This window comes from Amblyomma americanum, chromosome 8 (assembly GCF_052857255.1).
Source record: "Amblyomma americanum isolate KBUSLIRL-KWMA chromosome 8, ASM5285725v1, whole genome shotgun sequence".
Classification (NCBI taxonomy): domain Eukaryota; kingdom Metazoa; phylum Arthropoda; class Arachnida; order Ixodida; family Ixodidae; genus Amblyomma; species Amblyomma americanum.
This window is the reverse complement of record NC_135504.1, coordinates 41,205,632-41,231,654: the sequence shown is the minus strand read 5'-3', so window position 1 is coordinate 41,231,654 and position 26,023 is coordinate 41,205,632. Positions and strand designations below refer to the sequence as shown.

General features: G+C 48.1%; 1 non-coding gene and 2 pseudogenes across 1 annotated transcript; all 3 read right to left on the bottom strand.

Moving 5' to 3' along the window:
- Positions 1-7,914: 7,914 nt before the first annotated feature.
- Positions 7,915-9,747, bottom strand: LOC144100240 (uncharacterized; annotated as a pseudogene).
- A 4,722-nt stretch (positions 9,748-14,469) lies between these two features.
- Positions 14,470-16,315, bottom strand: LOC144100239 (legumain pseudogene; annotated as a pseudogene).
- Positions 16,316-20,913: 4,598 nt separating this feature from the next.
- On the bottom strand, positions 20,914-21,076 carry LOC144102865 (U1 spliceosomal RNA). Its single transcript, XR_013308244.1, has one exon. It is a non-coding gene; the product is annotated as a U1 spliceosomal RNA (small nuclear RNA).
- Between the last annotated feature and the right edge of the window lie 4,947 nt (positions 21,077-26,023).

Genomic DNA, 26,023 nt, shown 5'->3' with positions numbered 1-26,023 from the left:
GGTCACTGCTCCATTGCCTAGTTCGCCCCACGTTGGGCGCCAAGTTATAGGGTCAGTCTGCGTCCAGCCGGCCGGGAAGGCGAGCTTCCGGGCCAGCTACATGCAAGCTTTATTCAAGTACGCAACACGTTTCCCCAACCCGTGGCGCAGAGTCGCAGCCATGGCAGGTCCGGACGAAATAGGCAGCGACAGGGTACGTTAGGAAATAGTTTATTATCCTAACAGCCAGGTAAACCACACTGCGGAAGAATGTTCTATCCGTAGAATAGATGTTCAGCAGCTCACCAGGTCGTTGACGTCGTCTGGCGTTGGTGTTCGGGGGCCGGACACAGCGGAAGGGGTCCCTTGGGGCACTTAGGTCAAGGTCCGGCAGCGAGACTCCCTTCCCGCCGCGCGTCCCCCTTTTATCCCCTCTGTCATTTCCTCCCTAGCAGCAAATCGTTGCCGTCAAGATTAGGCATACTACCCTCTCCGCAGAAGGCAGCGCGCTGCCGTGACGTCACATCAGTGCTGGGGCCGAAATAAGCAGAGTCGCAGGTGTGCCTTCTCTCCACATTCCTGGTGGCCAGCGCGCCCGTGTAAGTCACGATCGCCGCAGGCGCGGGGGACGAGGAGGGGATGTCAGTGTATCCCACAAGGTGAAGCGGGGATGCCTTGCAGACAGAACGGACGCGGGCGGATGTAGTGCGGTTCGTCGCTGGCAACGCGTCGAAGGAAGCGGCGGAAGGGAGCCATGTGGTGGTAGGAGCGGAGAGAACTGCAGGAAGACGCCGCTGGTCTCCCGTCAACAGCCCGAAGAACTTGGCAGCAGCGAGAGAATCGTCGCCAGGACCCGTCGACGGCGCCCCGAAACGCCAGAGGCTTAAAGCAGGCTATCCAAGAGTGCGTTTCGGCAGCACGGACCCTCAGTCCATCGGCTGCCACCTCCACGCTGGCAAGGAACGCAGGAGGCTTGCGTCGGTGATCCAAAGGAGGTCCCCGGCAGCACGGACCCAACGTCCGACGGCTACCACCTCCACGCTTGAATGACCCAATCTCCGCTGCGTTGTCTCCTTTCACACCTCGGTTTTCTGACACATCAGCTCTCCACTCCTCGTGCTTGCCACGCTCTTCGTCGCCGTCGCCTCGCACACACCATTCGCACGCGCACACGCGCAACGCTGGGCTGGCCCGCACAGCCCTCCACTGTCGACGCACCACTGTCGGCACACGTACCGCACTCCAACACCCCCTGAGAATTTGTTGTGAACCTCACACAGTCATATCTTCATTTTATTATGAAATAACTGTTTTCACAGGAAAACTGGTAAACCTGACAAAGCCTCTGTTAAAAAGCGTTAACCAGTGAAAACGCATTAATAAGAAAAAACGAAGGTCAGCAATAAGACAATACGGTAAATCACAAGATAAGCTAGGCGGAGTGGTAACTGAACAGTAATGGGCGTTGCCGACTCCATGAAAATCTTGCCGCTGGCGCTACCGATATCGTTATCTGTAGCTTTTAAAGCACGGCAGGAATGTTGTAGATGCATCGGGGAACTTCAAGGAAGCTGTGTGTGTCGCACATAGACCGCAAATCAGTGCTCCGGCCGCCAAAGTGCGCGTGGCGGGAAAATCACTCTTAAAGAATAGAAATAGCACTGAATTTCGCCCTAGTCAACCAGATAACTAATTAAACCATGCGGAAATTTTTGACTTCTTTATGAGCGAATACTTCTTTGCCTGACTTTATTAGGATAGTTCCTTCCAAGAATAGCATGTGGAGTGAGTTTTGTTTTGTATTTTTGGTTGGCAAGACGCCAGAGTGAACATGGGCACAAAGTGCTATTTTTAAACCAGGCCAGCTTCTCTCCGCATGCTACCTACGTTCGCGCTAGAGGTTCGTCCATTTTTCCTGTGTCGTGCCCGTGAGAAATGTGTGGCTTCTGTCGTGGACGTAACTTAGGAATCAGTGGGGCCCATCTGGTACCACGTGAAGATCTGCATTCAATGACAGAACAAATCTGTTGAAGTTTGAAAAGTGGTGTCGAATATATATCCAGCAGGTGTTGAAGATATAAGCACTGTGTTGCCACAAAAGATGAAAATAAGCCAAACTCCACTGTAAAGTTTGCTTCCTACCAGGTATGAAATATACCACAGAAAACCGCAAAAAAAATAACAGTTGGACGCTTACTTTTTGGCTTTGTGGATGGCGGTGCAGTTTTTATCAACGACCACTGGTGTCCTGCGAACGAATTCCTGCTGCAGAAAGCGTTTAAAGCTGAAAAAGAAAAATGGTGGAAAGTTGGAAAGTTTACACGCGTAACCAGGTGGTAAAATCTTGATGCTCGAAACAGAAACTTTGCATGTCCAGCATGTAGCCTGTAGCGAAGATCTGGCTCGGGTAATCTAAAATCATTGCTGTTTCAATTTAAGAAATCGACGTTAAATGGCAAGACTATGACAACCTGTCAATTTTTTACTGGAACATCTGCACCCTGAATAAAGCTTAGACTCGCTTACAAGACATTTACCTCAGCATTCTCTTCAATGCGATCTTATCACTCTAACAGAAGACTAGTGAAAATAAAAAGAGGAGTATCAGGGCATTCCTGGCTTCAAAGCGCTATCTTTACCAAGACAAAGCACCGCGCCTGATGCCGGCTTCGCTTTTTTTACTAAGAGCACCACAGCAAATCAACAGCTCCCTGGTTCCTTTCGAAGTTTCAGATCTACGAAAGCATTTTCTTGCTCTACTTAAGACTCATGTCATTGTAGACGTAGTTTCTCGCTTGCCAGACTCCTGTACCAGAAAATTCGTATCTTATGTTGAGACAGTTTTGATCCCTGTCCTATATCCCAAGAACTCACTACTTATAGTTGCTTACTTTAAGGTTGGCCTGGCAACTGGCAGTATTACATAGTTTTGCTGAAATCCTTTAATCTCAAAACACTATTCTGACTCCTAATAGAACCACTCCTCAATCTGCAACTATTATTGATCAAGTCTTATGTAACCGCGACACGCACGTGTATCCTGGTGTTTTGCTCCTTGAATATTACTGACCGCTGTTCAACTTTTACGTCCCTTCTTAGATAAACCGCCATAACTGCTCCGCTGTATTATTTCTGATTGACTACACTTGTGTTAGACATCTGCTTGCAAGTGGTGATTTCGAAAAAATTGCTCTATGGTGATGTTCGAACAGAATTCTGTACGTTTGCAATCGCTATTTCAGATGCAATTACCAACTATATGCGACAGAACTCAAGGCGCAAATATGAACATGCCATATGTTACTGGATTACTGGTGACATACTTGCAATTTTGGGAAAAAAGAACTCACACTACCATGAACTCAAAAACAAGATAACGAACAGCTATTTCTTAGGGCAGAATAAGTAGTATAAATAAATATGTGCCAGTGATGGGAAAATCCCAGAAACTTTATTACACTAATCTTCTTATTCTTTGTGAGAAAATAGGAGAGGCTACATGAATAGGTGAAAGAAAACACCGTTTCTGAAGACCTGTCAACCGAAACTGCCGATCAGTTGAATGAATTTTTTTAAAACCTTTGGGCAGAACGCAGACCAACCTACTTCATTAAAACTAGTAACATCAAGCATTCGTGGGATTATTAAACCTGAATTTGTTTTTCGAACATAGCAGCTGATGAAGTGGTAAGAACTGTAGCTGTCATGGGCACGAAAAAAGATGTTGGCCCAGTTGGAATACAGAGATAATGCAGGGCAGCGTACATTTCCTAATTATTCTTTTAACTTGAATATTCAAAGGCACGTTATTTTCTGGCAGATACATTGATATTCTAAATGTTTCAAAAGTTTTCCCAGTATATATAACTGGTGACCCAATAGCACTTCCAGGTGAAGGCCAATATCTATAGTGAGTGTGATAGTGATAAATAAACTGTTCGAAAAAGTATTTTCTGCTCCGCTCAAAACATTTTTTTATGTTAGCACTATAGCTTGTCCCCTCGCAGCATGGCTTCGTCTCTAACAGATCCAAGTACACAGCTGTATTGACTCTTTCACAACTTACTTTATGCGCCCTTCATAATCATAGCTGTTTCACTAGGCGTATCTGTATACATTAAAAACGCTTTCGACAGTAACTTGTGCTCTGTTCCGCTAACGGAACTCGGCAAATGTGGCGTAACTAACACGACGATTCAATATTTTTAGCGTTGATTGCAATCATGACACAAACAACAAGCCTTTTAGCACTTGAATCCTAAATAACAAAAATGTACTTGTGATGTGCCACAAGGTTTCATTTTTGGGCCTCTTTCATTCCCTGCTTTTATCAATGACAATTCGAAGGCACCAAAGTGCTCAAAGGTTTTGATGCTCGCACATGACAATGTACTGACATTTAGCGCTGCTATCAAACACCTTCTGAGGAGAGTACGTAACTTGCTTCAATAACTACGCTCACACGTCATGAACACTTGCGCCAAATATTGCACTTCTGCATGCAACAGAGAACAAAAAATCGCTCACGAGATTTCGTGAGCCCTTTCAGGCGACTTTTTTATGCTGGCAGCCTCCTTCGGCTCACGGTCCTGCGTATTTGTGATCAGACGCGGTTATTGGCTTGATTCTTTCAGACGTCACGCATGCGATCAGGAAGCTCCGTTCCCCGGGAGAATTCCCGCACTCCTAGGCAGCTGGCGGGGGACAGAGTCGAGGGGCCGGCAAAGGAACGCCGACCTTACAACGTGCAAAAAGTGGCGAGATGAGAGATAAAGGAACGACGACGCAGAAATTGAAATTTTGGCTGCAAAAGTCTCAAGTGCTGCAAAACGCATTAAAACAATGCTTGCCTTAATATATTCATGAAGCAGCGCCCATTAACATCCGAGGCATACGGTAATTTTATTCAGAGCACCTTCCCAGAGCCCCTTTAGCGGCAACTGGCTTCCGGAAATCCTAATCGCTGTAAGTAACGAACTGCAAAGAATATTTTCAGCGTTTTACAATAACCATTTATCGTTAAATACTGAAAACACTGAGTATTCCTTGTTATTCCATATGAAAGTATGTTGACTGAAGTGTATTTTTGTATCGGCTGATAATAATGCTGTTCAGAGTGTGCTTTTCCTAAATTCTAATTGTAGTTGAATGCCACTTACATTGGAAGAAAGAGGTTCCCAGTACCTGAAGAAAGGGGGCATACGGTTGCTCTAGTCTGGCAAAGGAACGTCAACGCTTTCTACGCATCATTCTCCGACAAATGTACTTTTAATTGTGTCACAGCCATCTCAGTTACTGCAGTGAATAATGTGGAGCAACATAGAAAGCATATTTATTGGCATAGCTCAGAGTCCAGAAAAGCTTTTTGCTAGCCATAGCCCTTACTACCACTGAAAGTTTTATTATTGATTCTTTTTTAAGCTAGCCAAGTAATGTCGTTCAGCACCTTACACTGTTACAAAATATCGCTTGCTAATACCATCAGTACAAACTACCCCTGCCTCAGCGTACTCTGTGTATGCCCGTTCTCAACATAAGGCAAGCCAATTGTTTTTGCTTAGCTCTGCTTCTGTATTCATTTCCCCGTAATCTAACGTAGCGCCTACGATAGATAAATTTCAAATTGCATTCTTCATTACCCAGATTTCGACTTCGTTTTAAGTACCAGTAGAATACACTGGTTATGTCACCGTCTACCGGGGCATACTGTTAAGGGTTGTTCATATTTAGAAAGGGCTTAGGAAACGCACTCCCAGCTATTGTTATTCTGCAGCTAGCTTCATTCATTCATCCTTAAAGTACGTTAACTATTATGCCGAGAAATCTACGCTTCGCCTCTCTGATTTCTGTGCTACCAGCTGCAGTAATCTTGGTCTGGTAAACTTGACAGATTCTCTTATCAATTCCGTTTTGTATAGGGCTGTATCTTATCATTGCTTACTCATGGCGACGTGGTAGCGATTGTGGCTCGGCTTGAGCCAGTGAGCAGGCCTGTGCACGGCGACATGATGAGCTCCCCGCCGGATATAAATATAGGAAAGCAGAACTCGCTTAGTGCACACGAGAGTACGTACAAAGGTTGAGAGAGAGATTGTTCCCATTCGACAAGCAACCTAGGACCAGTTCTGTAGTTCCTGGTAATGAAATCAGAGCAGTGCATGTTGACGAACGGAAGCGACACGTTATCCCCGCTCAAGAATAGCGTGCCTAGGCGAAAACAATAGCGTTCCGTTCTCTTTCTCGCGTGTTGCCCCACTGGTGTGGCTGAAATTGGATACTTCCGCCCAGCTATAGAAAACTGTGGGTGGAAAAAGCAAGGAAAGTTTGGGCATTATAATGGCTGCGTATATTTTCGACAGCCCTTAGTTGTCGTGTATCTTCAGCTCGCAACGCAGTCTGCCCCTCGTAGTTTAGATCACTAGAATCTACATATCAGCGCCTGTCGTTGGATGTTGTGAAGTGGATAGGTTAAAGAAAAAATTGTTGGTTCTTCATAACATTATCCATACTTTTGTGCTCCTTGAATTCACATGAGTTACTACTTTCTTCTCTATGCCAGATATCCCGTATCTAACCAAGGGCTGTTCATTTTAAGCGACATTCACCGTTGCTGAGGGGAGAAATTCAAAGGTACATGTGAGACGATAGGAACTGTAAAGAAAAGTCTGGAATGATTCTTTTATTGCGTATACAATGATCGTGCAATTCTTAGTGAGGCGGTGCCTCGAGCCCACAGCGAGCAACAAAGAAATCGCGACGTGTTAAGATCCAAAGCTCGCTGGGTCACTGGTCGCGAAAGGAAGCGCAACAAATTTCTGGGCTTGCGCACCAGCATGTCAAAAAGCAAGCCATGTACTTCAACGTGCGTTTTTATGCTCATAGGGATCAAAGTTTTTTGCCTAATGCAATGTATGTGGAATTTAAATTCAGATTAGCGTGATTTGAGACTTCAACATTTCCAACAACGGCCCCAATTGTCGGTATATGATGTAATGTCGTCGGACTCAACACCTGCCATGTTCTCTTTGACACTGATCAATCCTGTGCCGCACATTATAATAGAAACGCTGAGTATGATACTAATAATAACGAGTATAAATAATAGTAATAATATTAATAGTAACGCTGTATTCCCCACCCTTCCAATAATACGCAAGAAAGCATGTTTTATTATTAAAGATCTTGCTGAGGACGAATGAAGCATAGGCTAGATAACTCAGGGGGATTTTGCTAGGCAGAAAAAGTTTAATCTTGCGCTGCAAAAAGTATGCCCCATTTAGTTAGCAGGTCGCTTCGAGAGGCCACATAAATGCATTTCCGCATAAATTTTCGCCGCATACAAACTGTGCCATTTTAACAGAGGGCCACTTACACTGAGTCGAAAATAGGAACTTTTCGCAGGAGTCGGAAATTTATTTGCGAGTCTTCTGCGGTTTCTGACTAATATCTTGTAGTCGCAACAACAGATACAACGGTCTATACACCGTCCGCATGCCGGAATGCTGATTTATGGAACTGTGGAAGCGTCTGGCTAACCCGTCGGAGTTGCTATTTCTACACATGCCGGAAGCGACGGGCTTTCACAACCTTCATTGTAGCCACAGACTAAAGTACCCCAACAAACCATGAATCAAAAACATAAATCAGCCCGCTTGCTCTAAACAAAACATAGGAGATCGACATTAGGTAATATTGGAAAAAGAAAGAAAGCGCGCAGAATAGGATATTCTAGCAAACGAGAAACCATTTCTAGTACATACAGATCCACAAAAGGGAAGAAATAAGTAATTTTTATTCTGGTCTCTCTTTCAGCGGGCTTTGGGCGGATGCAGCATAGGAGCTGCCAAAAGCTAGCAAATAGGAGCACACACTGTAACTATTCTATACATCTCATGGTCGGGTTAGTGCAAGCAGTGCCCATGGCGTCAGTGATATTCTTCAGCGGGAAACCAGACTCGCATGCGTTCACCAACACCCGGAGATGTTGAAGCGCGTAAGGATTATCAGATAGGCTGAAGCGCTTAACGCCGAAGTATCTCACAGCTTCATCATAGCAGTTCACGTTTTCTGCATTTTTCTCGGATGACAGCAGCAAGTTCTTGACACGTTCTTTGCCTCTAGCAATGCACGCTGCTATCTCGGCGACCTTGCTTCCGAGGAAAGCCTTGTTATCCACTGAATTTTGAAGCTTTTGCTACAACCTTTTTGCCCTCGGTTCTATGGTCTTCTCAAGCTGGTTGTTCAAAATAGTTATCGGCACATCAGTGTTTGATGAGGGGACACACCTCGTTTTCCGACGCGTGATTTGCTTCGGCTTTCTTCTTCCTAAAAACATGCTGGCTCGAGGCATCTCAAAGCTAGTGTCACCGCACTCCATGACGTCACTTCCATTTGTTGTCCTCTTATCATGAGTGAACAGGTTTCGCAGACTGGTCACTATGAAATCATTTTCTTCCGCGTGTTACACACGGTTGACGGTGTGTTCCTCGCCCAGGTGCACTTTCCTGTAGCAGTCATATTAGCAGGAGTAGGAATTCTGGTAAGGCATAGCTGCCGTCATGGCGTAGACATCGAAGCCGTTGCGAAGATGGCGGTCGAACAGGGATCCAGAGAAACAAGCCTCAATGTAAATGACTATTCTCCGAAATCTGCGCTCTGTGCGCATTTTTCAGATCTTGTTAATGAGTTGGGTTCTAGTCAGGGCGCCGCCATTTGGGAGATCGAGGAAGAAGGGTCCTCCATGTCCCGAGAAAAAGATAAAGATGTAGTCGTTGCGACCACTCGCGATAACTTTGCCGCTACCACCCTTCACCCTCACGCCTTGAAGAATGTGAAGAAAGTTGTCCGGCGTCACCAGGTCTCCCGTGTAGTCCTTCGCAACTCCTTGGTACACGTTCGGTTCCTCGGGGTGGTTGAGTATTAAGGCGGAAGCCTTTAATGGCTCATACTTGTGCGTCCGGTGTAACGCTGTCTTCCACGAGTAATGCGGCAACTAATCAAGATAGCCGAAAACGAATGATATCATCTGATAAAGGAGGCGGAATGTAACCCCCCACGCTAAGGTTGATGACTTTAGATTGATTAGTTAATTAATTATAGCCTATTACAGCGAAAAACAAAAAAACAACCAAATGCGTCGATATGGCGACAGTAGAGGGTGGCGTCACACCCGAGGTCGTTATGGTAACGGCGCGCGCGCTGGTGGCGCCTCCTCTGTGCCACCACAAGAGAAGTCAGAAGCTAGAGAAGAAGAAGAAGAAGAAGGGGCGAGAAAAGCCATATTACTTGAGGAGAAGAAGAAGAAGAAGAAGAAGAAGAGAAAAGCAGACCGCAAGCGCCAACAACGTCGTCTAGATCGACAGTGTGGCAAGGTAGAAGCCTCTGGGAGTGTTACTGGTATGGAAGCTAGAATCGCAGTCGGCAAGGCCAAAGGCTTTCGCCTTGCCACACTTTAGATTGGCAAAGTGTTCACATAATTTTTTTTATCCCAGGCATCGGGTTCTCTGTGTTGTTGGCGATGTCGTCGTACATCATGACAACAATTCGTTCCTCTCATATACGCCGCGGTCGTGCAGTAGCTAGTAGGCATGACATACATCCGCTTGATGCCACTAGTTGTGGTACTCTTTAGACCCAGCCACAAGAATAGCCCACTGTATTTGTGGACCGGCTCCAGGGATTGTTTTCGAGTTGAAAAAATCCACATCAAACACATTGGCGACTGCGAGTTCGAACAGCAGTAAAGGCCGCAAGAATAACAGCGGCATAGTGACGATTGCTTCCTTTCTGAAGGCCTACACACGTAGCCAGCCTTTTTTTATGAGCTGAACAACTTAATCGCTGTGTGGCAATACGCCCGATGCGAGAGAGTGAAAGGTTGGAGTTACCTCTTATGAGCCAAGGAAAAGACTAATATTGGGCAGTAAGAACAATACTATAAATGTCCGTGCAAGGTTAGTGACTACTATGAGTTGGTAACTAAATGACGTATTTGCCACGACTGCATATAAGCTTCTATGATTAGCGCAAATTGTACACTCCACGCTCTAGATAGGAGCGACACTTGTGTTGCCCCTTTTTACCGTCAAATAACTTCAACTGAATCGCCCTTTCTATCACATTGATGTTATCCCCGACTTTAAGGGCCTGGCGTCAAAATCCTTGTCGATGGAAATCGGAGAAAGAAAGGGTGTCATTGCAAGTGTCGCTTGCACTGCTTCACAGTTTCATAGGGCCGCGTGCAGGCGAGTCATCTTGTTGTTTTCGTTACTCTGATGTGAACACTTACTCATAATTTTCCAAATTTAGCGCACACGCGTACTGAGCCCATGTCCAATTTAAAATACTGATTTTTTCTCTCCTCTTTGCTCGGCCTCTTGTGCGCGTACACTGTACAAGTTGTGCAAAACCATTTAAGAGCACACTCTGTTAAGGCTATCATGGTCCGTAAGCGCAATGAGAGTTCAGTACATTCGTGACATCCTGCAGTGGGTATCGGAACTTGCATGCTTTGGCGAAGGCACGGAGGCCTGGAATGCATAGAGATTCGAAAAATATTGAACCAATTGGGCTTCTAGTAGCGCGATGCAGACCTTTCGAACCCGATAGGTTTAGCATTCTTGCTGTTTTAAACTTGCTCCATTGTAACGTCAGGTAGTTTACATTACTGTACCTCAAGGTCTTTCTTCCTTTCGATTATGTTTCGCTTGTTCGTGTGGCCAGCAGAGTTGCTTCGATTAGATGTTTTCTTCCTTACTCAAAGATTCAACTGCCTGTTCCTTACGGAAGATGCGTTTATATGCGCAACGTCAGTGTTTAGTCAACGCAACTTTCCCGTCATGAAACACGTGACCATCACCACAACCCAGCATCTGCATTTATCATATAAATTTCGATTTTTGTGAGTGCAAAAGAAGGAGTGCTTATACGCGTTCCATTTTCCGCTTTTTCGATTAAAAACGCTTCAGCTAGTTCTCATTCAATCCTTTCTTTCTGCTTACCTACAATTGTGGTCCTGTGGTCGTGGTGATGGTCACGTGTTTGATGACGGCAAGGTTGCATTGCCTAAAAACTGACGTTTCGCATATAAACGCATCTTCCGTGAGGAATAAACAGTTGTTTGCGCTTGTGTCTTGTGGGTATTGTCTTCTTGTGTCGCGTTTAGTGCATACGTTCGCATAATGATCAACCAACTGGCCCCGGTATTAGCTTTGCTAACTTTGTGACGAAATGGTGGACATCGCTAGAACGACGGTGTCTTCGGAGACAGAACACACTTTGGGATCTCGCAGTGGGTCTTCTATGAGGGCCGACAGAAGACGCTGGCTTAATGATATCCCGCCACTGATGAAGTGGACAGTTGAGCCATTCATCGTCTTACTAGACGTCGTTACCTGACCGAATCTCAATTCCTGGACATGATCAACAAATCCCTACCCACCAACGACTTCAGATATTGAAGGAAGTTTTTTGTTTTTGTTTTTTTTAAGCATGCGGACGTGTTTGACTTCTCTAGAGATCAATAACAGCAGATTCCACCTTCCCGTTCCCGTCACACGATCAATGCCTTATGCGCACAACCGATTCGACAGAAGTCATGCGGTGTATCGCTCTAGGGACATAACATTAACTGGTGAACAGGCCCGTGACATGCTGCAACAAGGAATTATTCAGTTATCATCGAGTCTTGGGCCGTTCCTGTGATCCTCCTTAAAAAGAAAGGTGGCACGTGACGATTTTGCGTCGACAACTGCCGCCTTAACATTCTCGCAAAAAAGAATGTTTACCCGCTCCCGCGAGTTGATGATGCAACCGACTGCCTCCATTCAGCTTCCTACTTTTCTGCTGTTTATATACGGTCCGGATACTGGCCGATCCCGGTGCATCCGAAAAACAAAGAGAAGACGGCGTTCGTGCCGAAGACGGGTTGTGTGAATTTAATGTGATGCCATTCGCTCTGCGGAACGCTCCTGCCACCTTTGAAAGATTTATTGATACTCTATTGCGTGGACTGAAGTGGCAAGTTTTCCTGTGTTATCTGGATGATGTGGTCATTTCTGGGAGGACCTTCGCAGAACATACCAGCCGCTTAGCCGCTGACTTTGACTTCGCCGCTTCGGGGAATGCCAAATCGCTGTGCTTGTCCGTCTGGTTGATTCGCATGCTTGTCGATTGCATGTTTCAGAAAGCCCTGTCTCTTTGTACATATTGCCTGTAAATAGTAAAGCTTAGTTCCAGACTCTCGGCACTATATAAGAATGCAGGTTTATGTTTTTTATTTTAAAGATTTCACTGAGGCAGAATGAAGCGTATACTGGATAGCTCACGGGGCGTATATTAAGCAAGGAAATCTTTATTTCCTTAGGTCTTAGGCCAGCCGCGGGGCCGTAAGGGCCGTCGCGGGACGCCGAGGAACGGGGTTGTAGTACGACCGGTGCAAAAACCGTCGATGTTGTGGAGTAACGGCGGAGTAGGCCCGGATCATCTCACCCTAAGCCACGTTCTTGTATGTGACTCCGGTCAGCCCCGCCTTGAACACTCCCTCCTCAGTTGGTGTGGAGTAAGCTAGGGGAAAAAATAAGTGCATTGTTGGTTGGATTGAAGCGCAGGTGGGTCCCCGCGGAGTTGTTAGCTCATGGCGCCGAGGGCCGGAGGGTCGATAGGCTGAAGACCTAAGCCTCTACTAGTCAGATCATACCACACATACTTCCGCTGTCTGAAAAACCGTGAAAAACGCTCGCCGGCTAATAGCTGGGCGGTCCGAAACAACCCCTGTGAGTCGGAATAACCGACGACCTGGCCTGCGGTCGGCATGGACTGTGGAACCAGGTGTCGTGGAGGGGCCCCAGGTAGCTAACCCCGTCGTAGGTTCTCCTGTTTCCGGCGGTCAGAGCCATTTGCGTTTGTGGGTGGTCGGGCATCCCGTGAGCGGGGGCCGCACCATTGGGCAATCTCGGCGCCCCCCCCCCCCTGTCCTGGCCAGACGGGCCAGTTATGGAGTCGAGACATTCGAAGTATCTGAAGGAAAAACTCGCTGTCCCCATTCCCCTCAAAATTCCCAGTACCCATTTATCCAACCCCTTCCGCTACTTTCCAAGGGAGATCAGGGGAGTCTCACCGGGCCCGCTCCCTCGGCTGTGGGTCGCTATAGTAGCATTTCCTTATTGATTTCTTTCCACCCTCGGGTGGGAAAATTTTAATTGCCCCTGGGCTACATATTTTATAGTATTATTGGGATTATACCCGCGGTGCAGTAGTGGTGCGAGAGAGGCCGTTGTTTTTGATTTTGTTGTCTCAACGTACTATATGTCGCTGCCAGTTTGCCCAATGTACGCCGGCAGCCTAAGTTCTAGTGCCGAGTTTCTGCAGCAGTGTTGCCAACGCCAACGCGCAGTGCTCGAGTGATGTGTTTGTGGAAGAATGTTGTGCACGCAAATGCAAGCAGCTCACATTTGCCTGTCCCAACCGCCGCATAGTTGAAAGCGGGAGTATGTTTGATAGTAGTAATAGTTAATGAAGAAGACGATGTGCAATGTGCAGAACGAGAGTATGTTGAAATTCAACACGAGGCATGATCGGCTAGGTGTGCGATCTGTTAGTGTTGATTGTTTTTTGTGGTTTAGGAGGGTTTAACATGCCAAAGCAACTCGGGCTATGAGGAACGCCGTAGTGAAGGTCTCCGGAAATTTCGACCACCTGGGGTTCTTTCGCGTGCACTGACATCGCACAGTACACGGGCGTCTAGAATTTCGCCTCCATCAAAATTCGACCGCCGCGGCCGGGATCTAACCCGCGTCTTTCAGGCCAGCAGCAGAGCGCCATAACCACTGAGTCACCGCGGCGGCTGTTAGTGCTGATTGGGCTTTTTAGGCTGTGGAAGAACCGCATGATGGATCGACACGTACAATGACCTCGTTCATCTAAGACTTTCTTCAGTGAACAGTGCGCCTTGGTGTGTGTGTGGGGGGTGGGGATATGCTACGCAGGACGCCGGAATGGTTGCCGATTCTTGGCACATGTGTATGTCCACCGCAGTTTTGATGTGCAGGTGGAGGGCAGTGTACGAAGACATATGTATGTGTGTCTGCATTTTAAAATAGTATGCGTGTACCTAAAGAATCTGGCAGCTCAGCAGGATTGATTTCCGCGCAATAAAGAAAAAAACTGCGGCGGTAACCTGGTGCTGTCGTGAAGTGGCCAACGAGACTGACCTGTTCTCGCCGCCGCCGGTTGAAGTGCCAATCGGGGCAATGCTTTTAGTTATAGTTTTTTCATTTATGGTTCAGTCAAGGTCACCTTTGTGGTCAAACTTCACAGGAACCAGTCCCTCGTTTCGATCTTGTTAAGTAGTGCATTCACGCTCAATTTAACTTGCCCCGATTGCCGTAAAATGGAAAAGGGTATTGTCATCAGGTAAAATTGGACAGAAGAAAGTGTGTAGTCTTGGGCCTTCGGCCAGAAAAGAAGTCATTTCAACTACATCGGCATCCACAAAAGAGAAGACAGAAGTAATCTTCATTGTAAACACTATTTTGCTTGGATTTTGTGCGTAAGCTTAAAAAGAGGTTTATTAGTTCCAACATTATACAGAAGTCAAAAGTACACAGACGATCATCCCATAGTCAGAAAACCGTACCTGGGCCCTCGGTAGATCATTGAAACAAAAGAAATAATAACAGCATAGTTAGCGGACGGTTATAAAATACAGAAAATCACATGAGTGCTCCGACATAAATACAAAGTCTGACATGAAAATAATGCCCGTAAGACTGGTAAGAAACAAAAAGGACTTGGTAAAAGGCTTCTAAATGGGCACACACATAGTCGTTATTCTATACCTTTAATGGTCGGATGAGTGCAGGCAACGTCCATGGCAGCAGTGATACCCTTAAGAGAGACACCAGACTCGCATGCGTTTACCAATACATGGAGGTGTTGAAGTGCGTAAGGGTTATCGGAAAGGCTAAAGCACTTAACGTCGAAGTAACTCACAGCGTCTTCGTAGCAGTCCATGTTCTTTGTACGTTTTCTGGATGACAGTGGCAACTTGGTGATGTTTTCTTTTTCTCGTGCAATCAGCTCTACAATTTCGGCAACTTTCCCTCGAAGGAAAGCCCTGTTATCCATAGTTTTCTTGAGCTTTTCTTCCAAATATTTTTTTGCAGACGGTTGCCTTGCATTCTCAGCCTTGTTTCTTAGAATGGCGATCGCCACGTCAGCGTTCGATGTGGACGCACAGGGCAGCTTCCGCCGCAACAGGGGTTTCGGCTTCACCCTGCCCAGAAACCTGCTGACTTGAAGCCTTGCTATGCTGATGTCACCGTACTCCATGACGTGGCTCTCTTCTGTTTCTCTCTGGACATGTGCGAACTGGGTGCGCAGACTTGTCGCAATCAAATCGTTTTCCTCCGCGTGTTCCATCCACTTTACGCTGTACTCATCGCCTAGGGGCACATTCCTATAGCTGTCATAGTAGCAGGAGAACGAGTTCTGGTAAGGCTTAGCTGCCGTAGTTGCGTATACGTTGAGGTTGTTGGGAAGTAGGCGATCGAACAGGGATCCAGAATGGCAAGCCTCGACGTAAATCACCATCCTTTGATACCGTTTCTCTCTGTGCATCTTCATGATGGTATTGAGGAATCGGCTTGCTTTCAAGGCGCCGCCGTTAGGGAAATCGAGGAGCCCAGGTCCTCCATGGCCTGAGAAAAAGATGAATATGTGGTCGTAACGGTCACTGGCTATAACTTTGCCGCTGCCGCCGTCCACCTCCACGCCTTGTAGAATTTTAAGAAAGTTCTCCGGCGTCACCAGGTCTCCGGTGTAGTCCTTCGCAACTCCTTGATACACGTTTGGCCCCTCGGGGTGGTTGATTATTACCCCAGGCGTCGGGTTCTCGGTGTTGTTGGCGATGTCATCGTACATCATGACAACAATTCGCTCATCACGCATGCCGCGATCCCGTAGCAGCTGGTAGGCATGACAGATGTCCGCTTGATGCCGGTAGTTGGTGTACGTTTTAGACCCAGCCACAAGGATGGCCCATTGTCTCTGTGGACTGGCTGGACGGTTTGGTTTGGAATTAAAAAACTTCTCATCCGACACACGGGCAACTGCGACATCGAGTACCAGTAAAGGCAGCAAAAATAACGGCGACATTGCTATGATTGCTACCTTCCTGAATGCCTGCACACGTAGACAGTCTTTTCTATCGGCTGTCTAACTTTATCGCTGCGAGTCATGAGGACACTGCCAGTAGATAACGCACCTGATATTAGAAAGAGAATGATTGTAGTTATCTCTCATGAGCCAAAACAATATTGGGAACTGATAACAATACTATCAGTGTCTGTGTATGCTTCCTGAATACTGTGAATGCGTACCTAGGAATTGTCCAGGTTCAGAAAGGAACAGTTGCTATGACATATTTTCTTATCAGATATCCTCCAATCAATCATCTATAGATGTATTGACGTCAGCACTATCTATAGGGCATTGGAGTCCAAGTTCTTCTCGATTGGAATTGGAAGGAAAAAGGAATGTTTTTGCAACTGTCGCTTGGACTTCTTCACCTTGGCAGAGGGCCCGTAGCGTTGAGTATTATTATTAGGTGCATTACTGAGAAGGTCGCCCTTACTCTGCATTTTTAACTTTACTGGGCACTTGTACTCAGCCGCTCTCCAACTGTAATCAGGATTTTCAATGTCGACTTTTTCCATCCCTTTTGTGCGTCTACCCTGCATTACAGGTACAAAAGTCATGTATGAGAACAGCCTGTTATGCCTGTTGAAGTCCCATAAGTGCAAGCAGAGATCAGGACAAAGGCGACATCGTTGAGCGGGCATCCGAACTCACATACGTTGACGACGAAACGCAGGCAGAAAGCGTGTAGGCATTCTGGAAAAAAATTGAAGAATTTGGCCTTCTAGGAGCACACAGCGCTCCTTCTGACGCCCGATTAGTCCATTATTCTTGCTATCTTGAAACTTCCTCTATTGCAACGTCACGCGCTAGGTTCCTGTTCTTGAAGGCCTGCTTTCCTTGGTTTATTTTTCGCTGATCTGCCTGGGTGCGCACAGTTGTCTGGATGAAATCATTTCTTCCTGAGTCATTCAACCAATTTACGCTTTGCGCGTGTCTCAGGGAAACCACATCCATCTGTTCACAATGACGGAGTGCTGAAGCTCGTAAATTAATTGGTTTTGGGGAAAAGGAAATGGTGCAGTATCTGTCTCATATATCGTTGGAAACCTGAACTGCGCCGTAAGGGAATGGATAAAGGAGGGAGTGAAAGAAGAAAGGAAGAAAAGTGCCGTAGTGGAGGGCTCCGGAATAATTTCGACCACCTGGAGATCTTAAACGTGCGCTGACATTGCAAAGCACACGGGCGCCTTAGCGTTTTGCCTCCATGAAAACGCAGCCGCCGCGGTCGGGTTCGAACCCAGGAACTGCGGATCAGTTTTTCATTTTCGAAGCGCTGTTGGTAGCGCAGCTGCTCGTTGCAAATGAAGCTGCTGAAAACCCGATGTTCCAAGATGTCGCCGATGTTGCTTTCGACCACTCCGCGGGCGCCAATGCCAGGTTCGTGTCCAGGTTAAGCCGTGATCTGGTCGACAGTGTTTTTTTTTTATTGAACAACTTGTATTGCCATCAGAAAACGCGTTTATCCCCTCCCCTGGCACGTGTGTCTACAGCGTCGTGACGCAGACGTCATTCCTCCTGCAGACGCACCTCTTTGGCTTGCTTCCCTTTGGCAAACTCGGCATCCTCCTGTGTTAGGCTGGGAGATGGCCTCGAGGTTCAGGTTCGTCGTGGGCGACTGAATCTACTTCTTGGGAGAGAGTGAGAGAGAGAGAGAAATTGGCAGTGGCTTTGCTCCGCCATGCCCGGATATACGTAGCGGGAGGCACGTTTCCATGACTCAGCTTGTTTTGGTAATGCCAAACCCAAATTGTTGTACATTGGATTACTCACTGGTGTCATGTCATTTGTGCCACAGTCTGTCGCACACACCACAAATGTGTCCAAACGGATTGTTCACAAAGTCTGCTTCAAATGTCCGGGTCGCAGATGCACTTTTGGAAACCCGAATGGTGTGATCAGTCACAGGACGGGCCTTCACATCCTCTTGGGTTTGTTCCCGTTGACTGACGTCTTCCATAGGCTCCATCTCGGCGGCTATGCGGCGTCTATTACGTTCGGCAGTCTGGCGCCTCCGTTTGGCAAGGCGTTCCTCTCTTTGTTCGGGCGTCTCCGCTGCTCTCTTCGCCTTCTGACGCTCGTTCTCTGTAGAGTAGCCAACTGCCAGGCGACAACCTCGGGACCGGAAGAGTTATATTGCTTTCTTGTCCATACCACCGTTTAGCAGCTGCTGGACTCTCCTTCTGTGCATCTATATCAAGCGTTGCGATACAGCCGCCTATTACATCTCCGCCTTTTATACGCAATGCTGCACATGCGACGACACGCGGTTCGGGTGATTGAGCGGCGTGCGGCGAGGCGATGTTCGCGAACGCGGTGCGGGGTCTCTCTGGTTACGATAGTTTCGGCGCATGCGCACAACGGCTCATCCGCTAGACGTCCCATTCAGCTTCGAAGGTGGAGCGGGCGCGCGGGTGCGGCAGCGAAGAAGCGCCAGGCGCACCACTGCTCCTCTCCGGTTGCCATGCTAGCGGCGCATGCTCACAACTGGCATGTCGCATGTACCGCGAAATGCTCGACTGGTAGCCTAGTGTGGACGGATAGACGGCGCCCGCTACAAAAACTATTATTGGAGAGGAAGTCGGGGCGCGCCCCTGAGTCCCCGCTGTATTCAAGCGAGTATGTCCCTACGATCCATAACACTGGCGATGGTTTGCATGCCCTGGTCTTCCGAGCGCAGCCAACCTCCGGATTCCGCGGGGGAGGGTCCGCCGGGCAGAGGATGTGGTGGGAAGAGGCGAAGGGTTTTGGGGAAGGAGGGATGAGAGTGGGCTAGGGTAATGGAAAAGTGTGTCTTTAGTCAGCGCCAGTATTGGGTGTTATCTAGGGAGGGGACGGCGTACTAAATGAAGGCACAGCGCACGAAAGACGGGACTGAGAAAGAGACAAACACAGCGCTGACTTACGACTGCTAGGCTTTATTGCTCGCAAGCAATAAATAGGCGAAAAGGAGCACAATCAACAGAAGAACAGCATCAGTGATGATTGTCAAAAAAACACAACAAAAAAAGCACACAATCACAACCTACACAAGCGAACTTAACTGTTAAGATAGTCAATTTCTTTTTGTGTTAGCGCGACGGAAGGTTTGCTGACGCAGTGAGTTGTCAAGTCCCCGGTGAATTAAAAGAGCTTCCACGATTTCCCGCCTACGTTGGTCCTTATGTTTATACAGTATTCTAGTACGGCCGGAAAAAAGTAGTGCATTTACAGGATAGCCAATGTATAACCGAATTGTTTTTGGGGGTGGTTTTAGGGAGCGTTTATGCTCACTTAGGGGATCATTGAGGCAGCGCCCTGTTTGGCCAGTATAAAATCGCCCACAGGATAGCTCTATCTTATAGACAACATTTTTACGGCACTGCACATAGGGTGATTCGTGATTTTTTCCGCATTCGGCAGGGGGAGGTTCTTCATGGTTTACGGTTTTACACAAGCGCTGCGGTTATTTTCGGGGCAGAAAAGATGACTCCGACACCGGCTTTTCCTGTAATTATTTTCAGGTTATCTGATATATTGTGCACATAAGATATCACCGCGAAGTTTCGGTTTTCTGCTGCAAGGGAACTCGTTGTTTTTGTTCTGAATTCGGCAAGAATTTTCTCCGCTACAGCACGCAGGATGTGGTCTGGAAAGCCGGCCTTTTTCAGCCTCATGATCTGGCTTCTGAAGCTAGATTGCATTTGATGGGAACATGACCTGGAAATGGTATTTTTGAGGGCGGCTGTCACGACGCCTCGTTTTACTATTTTTGAATGAGAGGATGAGTAAGATAGAAGCCCTTTTCGTGCTGAGTAGCGCCAGCATACCGCTTCGTCGCACATCATTATCTGTAGGTCCAGAAAGCGAATGCCGTCATGATCCGCAACTTCCATCGTTAGTTGAAATGGTTTTAGATTAGATCTGAACAATGTGAGGATGTCACTGGCTTGATCTGAAACACTGTGGTCACTCCTTAATCTAAAAATCACCAGAAAGTCATCAACGTAACGGAACACACGTACCACTGAAGATCCAAGTAAGGCTTTTTGCAAATTTTTGGTCCAAGGAAGCTAGTAGACAGTCACTGAGGAACGGAGCGAGACCCGAGCCTATACAGACGCCCTCCTTCTGGATAAAGTGGCTGCCGTTGAAAGACACGACCGTCGAGCGCAGATATAGATCTAGTAAATCAAACAGGCTGGCAACGTCAATTCCGCAGTGGTTTTGGAATTTGGTGGCACCGTACAGGTCAATCGCTTGACTCACGTAAATGTGCACGGCATCTTGAGGGAGGGAATAGAACATGTTCTTGATGTCAACAGACAAGGCGCTGACATTTTTCAAAGACTTCTCCTGGAAAAATTCCGACACAGTTGCCGGGCGGCGCACAAGGAAAGGGTCATTGATAGTTAGTTCTGAAAAACAGTTTTTAAGGTATGACCCGAGGGCAAGTTTCCAGGTGCCCTTTTCGGTTACAATAACCCGGAAAGGACAATCCTTCTGGTGGGTTTTGGCTGAGAAGAAGCATTGCAAGGACGGCGTGGTTGCCGCCACCATTCATCAGCGGCGCAGTTTTCTTCTGAGGGGACACTTCAGCCTTCGCAAGTTTGTAGCCACGTTACATGAATACAAGTCGATGGTACAGAGTTGTGCCATCGTCTTCCTTCAACTCTTGAGCAAACTGAAGTTTGCTTTGTCGGCGTTGTAAGCCTAAAGGCGACGTCCTGTAGCTGTTTCTGATTTTTGAATTTAATGACGGGGGATGCGCGTACGCAGTCCCCCACTACCAAAAATTACATGTCCCATCTGCCTCATTAGAGGAAGTGGCAGGGGTCAACGCGGGCGCAGTGCAATGTCCACGTCTCACCCTGAAGGCTCCTCCATCCTGACCAAGGATGCCTCGGCACCAGGTAAGTATGCCACACATTCGCTAGGCCCTGCGTATCCATTAAATGCGACCGCCATAATGTTGCGGGGGAAAATCTGTTATAAGTCAGTTTTCTACCCAGAAACACGAAATGAAGGTATAATTAAATTTACTTCAGTCATCACTCCTGCCTTTAGTTAAAAGTTTAATTACTGTGCGACTTTTTACCTAACCTGAAGTGGCATAATTGCACATTTAAGGCTCGATATGTTTCTATCCTATTAGCGACTGTGGTGACACCTGTCAACAACTTTTTGCTCTTCATTTTTGTTTTGAGAAAAATCGCGCCGATGGTAACAAGGGTGCTTGAGTTCGCCTAAAAAGTAGACATATATTCACATATAGCCACGGGAACGGTGTGACGTCACATCAACCGGAATTCATCACGGCATAGTGAAAGTTCTCACACAATGGTCGGCTTTCACGTCTCAACACTTAAGTTGCAAAAGTGTCTCGTAATTTTATCCTCAGGAACACGCCAAGTCATTTAACACCACTTCGAACAATATGCGTCAACCGGGTGGCCGCCACATTTTATGCAAATTTTCTTCCTGGGGGTCCCACTTATATATTAAGTAGAAGGAGAGGGGGCACATATATGACAGATCGAAAGCATAGGGACCAGTTGAGGCACTACGCGCCCACTGTTAGTCTGTGACAGTGTGGTCACGTGGTAACTGCTTGAAATTCAAAATTCGTTTTTGGTAAAACCCGCCGCGGTGGCTAAGTGGATAGGGCGCTCGGCAACTGATCCGGTGTTCACGGGTTCGAACCCGACCGCGGCGGCTGCGTTTCGATGGAGACAAAACGCTAAAACGCCCGTGTGCTGTGCGATGTCTGCACGTTAAAGATCCTCAGATGGTCGAAATTTTTCCGGAGCCCTCCACTACGCCACCTCTTTCGTCCTTTCTTCTTTCACTCCCTCCTTTATCAATGTCCTTACGGCACGGTTGAGGTGTCCAACGATATATGAGACATATACTGCGCCATTTCCTTCCCCAAAAACAAATTATTGTTATTATTAGTTTTTGGTAAACGGAAATGGCGCAGTATCAGTCTCACATATCGGCGGACGCCTGAGCCGCGCCTTAAGGGAAGGGTTAAAGGAGAGAGTGAAGGAAGAAAAGAAGAAAGAGGTGCCAATTTGATGATCATTCCAGACAGACGCGTCCATGACAAACTTTAGGAAGAGCTCAAGAGCAAACGCTCTTGAAAGGCAACGCGTCGAAAGTCAACCGAATCCAAAGCGTGGCAATATATCACACGTATGCTGGCGGTTGTGTGCACGATTCTGGCGGTTTGTAAACCGTATTTCAGCTCTTTCAAACCGGTGGTAGTGGTTTTATTAAACAATAATAGTAAAATGGAAGGAAAAGATTTTTGCTAACCCCGGCATCTGCCATCGATACTGAAGCACCTGAGCTGCGGCAGCGGAAATAAAGGACAGCAGGCAGAATGGAGAAATGAAATGAAAGAGGTGAGGGGAGAGGTAGAGATGATAGGGGGAGAAGTGGCGGTTAGGAATTTTAGCAAGGGTAGAGGCAGCAATCGTGCTGCCAAAATTCTGAACGAGTTGAGTCTCGCCGAAAGCATGGCTAAAAGCTGACCCCAGCACACGCGGTCTCGCCGGCAACGAGGTTGCCCACATGCTCGCCTGCTCCTCGCTACATCGGGGTGCTGCGGACGCCTCCACAATAACATCTGAAAGCAAAGAAAGTATTGGCACGTTTAGGGATCTAGCAGACAATCTGAAGAAAGACAGGAGAATATATCCGCCACCGGATAGATCCTTGAGTAAAAAAAATGTAGATTAGCCCCGCTAATGCAGCATATACAAATAATAATTGGTTTTTGGGGAAAGGAATTGGCGCAGTATCTGTCTCATATATCATCGGACACCTGAACCGCGCCGTAAGGGATGGAATAAAGGAGGGAGTGATAGAAGAAAGGAAGAAGTGCCGTAGTGGAGGCCTCGGGACTAATTTCGACCACCTAGGGGTCTTTAACGTGTACTGACATCGCACAGCACACGGGCGCCTTAGCGTTTTGCATCCATCGAAACGCAGCCGCCGCGGTCGGGTTCGAACCCGGGAACTCCGGATCAGTAGCCGAGCGCCATATCCACGGAGCCACCGCGGCGGGTGGATATACAAAGCGAAAGCGAGATTGAGGTCTCCACTGACCTACGGAGTCGGTTGTGCGCCTTTCCTTTCGTGAAAATGCCCGGTCTTTGCAAAGTTCTCAACGTAAATGAACTCTATGAACGCCGTCGGCTCAATTGTTTTGTTCAGTTTTTGAGGAAAAGAAATGGCACAGTAACCGTCTCACATATCTCGGTGGACACCCGAACCGCGTCGTACAGGAAGGGATAAAAGAAGGAGCGTAAGAGGACAGGTGGTGGTCGTGGTTTTTTTTTATTAAAATAATAGTAGAAAGGAAGAAAAAGATTTTTGCTAGCCCCGGCATCTGCCATCGATACTGAACCACCTGAGCTGGGGCAGCGGATATAAAGGATAGTAGGCAGAATGGAGAAATGAAAGAGGGGAGGGGACAGGAAGAGGGGCTAGGAGAGGAAGTAACATATACAAATTATTTACACAATAAGAAATGTGTCCAGATTGAGCGCATGATTAGTTCATGTTGGAGGAATTAAAACACACGCGCACAGCACTGTGTTGGCTACAACTGGAGTGGGGCGTCCAGTTATTATTAATCATTCAAGGTAGAACTCGCGGAGCGTTCGGTCACTGAGTGTAACTACCTGGCGGGACGTCAAACGGGACGTCAAGCCCGTGTGTTCGCGGAATGCACAGATGCTCACCAAAGTTCGCTCACGAGTGCGCGCACTGCCCTGAGGCCACAATAGCGTCTTGATGGAGTCTGGTAGTATGCCCTGCGCCCTATAGGCCGCGAGCATATCGCGACGAGCATCGGCGAACGCGGCACAGTGGAGGAGCAGGTGTTCTAGTGTTTCCACTGCACCGCATCCGTCACACACATCACTCGTCGCGATTCCGTGACGCACCCGTCGTTTCCCGGGGCACACGCAGCCAATGCGTGCGCGGAGGATCATTACACGTTGCGACCGTGTAAGTGCGCGATAGCCGGTGATACTGTCGATGAGCTCACCTCCTGCGATGCATGGGTCGGGGTGCTGCTTTGGGAGATGGTCTTGGATGGCCGCACGCACGTCCTCCAGGGTAAGGGGCAGATCGCTTGCAGGTAGTTGGTGTGCAACGGTCGCGAGGTCGTCAGCTTCTTCGTTGCCAGCGATACCGCAGTGACCGCGCACCCACTGCGCACGCACGGCGCATTCTCTCTGCGCGAGCGGCGAATTTGCCACACTATATAGTGGGGTACCGCGGCCGTTACATTTTGTGTTGGATTTTGAGGAAACGCGCAGTTGGATTTTGAGGAAAAGCGCGGCGCTGCGCAGCGGTGGAACACCTGTAGCTCAGTGCTACTAGTGGCGCATGCGCAGTAGTGACTAGGGAGCGAGAGAGAAAATGGGCAGTGGCTTAGCTCAGCTATGCCAGGATATACGCACCGAAAGGTGAGGCATAGCATGGTGAGCCTTGATTAATCTTGATTGAGGCGACCGCAACGGCGATGGATGGATGGATGGATGGATGGATGGATGGATGGATGGATGGATGGATGGATGGATGGATGGATGGACGGACGGACGGACGGACGGACGGACGGACGGACGGACGGACGGACGGACGGACGGACGGACGGACGGACGGACGGACGGACGGGTGGGTGGATGGATCGATGGATGGGGAGTCGGTGGGTGGGTGGGTGGATGGATGGATGGCAAAAACTTTAATGGCGTCAAATTTGATATGTTCGTGACCCTTACGGGTCACTGGGCGCCGTGGCCGATCCTCGGTCCAGGATGCCGCACTTGACAGCTGCCAGCGTGGCTCAGGGTACGAGGAATCTGTGCGCTTCCTCGTCCTGACTGGCCAGCAACGACGAGGAACGCGGTGTGACGTCATACTAAACGGCGGCAGCGGCAAGCCGCGCGGTGTGACGTCATGCCAGATGGCGCGACGAGCGCGCCAAGCACCGTAACCGTCTTATATATCTCGGTGGACACCCGAACCGCGCCGTAAAGGAAGGGATAAAGGAGGGAGGGAAAGAAGAAAGAGAAAACTGAAAATTGAAAGTTGCATTTTCAGGAAAGGCGCGGCGCTGCGCAGCGGCGGAACACCAGTGGCTCGGTGCTACTAGTGGTGCATGCGCAGTTGTGACTAGGGAGCGAGAGAGAGGGATGCGCCGTGTGTCGTCATTGCTCCTCGCGCATGCGCAGCACGGCTCTCCAGGAATCACCCCAAACTGCTCAACCTGCGGCCAGTAAAGCTTTCGCTTTAAAATTTGAGGACGCTTAAGCTTCGCCTTTAAGAGTGGAACGCGACAGCGTGTTGCAGCACTGCCAGGCAGCACTGCCATCGCACGTTCGGCGCGACGCTTTGCCCGTTAGACAAATCGCTCTGCAACGTACGGTGAAACCAACGCGCAGAGCAGCAAACCATATAGAAGCACTGCCAGGCGCCTTAACGAAACGCGCGGGACTCAAGTTGCAGTCGTAGTTCGTCGGCACATCGTTCGCGACAAACCCGATGCCACGTACGCCAGCATAGCTTCTGCGCCGAACGAACGGGCAGCAAGCCGGAAGCTTCGTGGTGAACGCGCTTTGGATGTGCGCTGCATTGTCCGCCGCTCACCGCGTGATTCCTGTGTGCCCGCACGGCCCCACTGCGCCCGAACGAGACATATGTCAGACGCGTCACCTCCTTTCCTTAAATTCCATTTTCGCGGTTCAGGTGTCCACAGGGATATCTGAGACAGGCCTCACTTCCTTTCCTTAAAACCAATTTTCATTTCATTTTCCTTCCCTTGCGGCGCGGTCGGTCCGGGTTGTCCATCTAA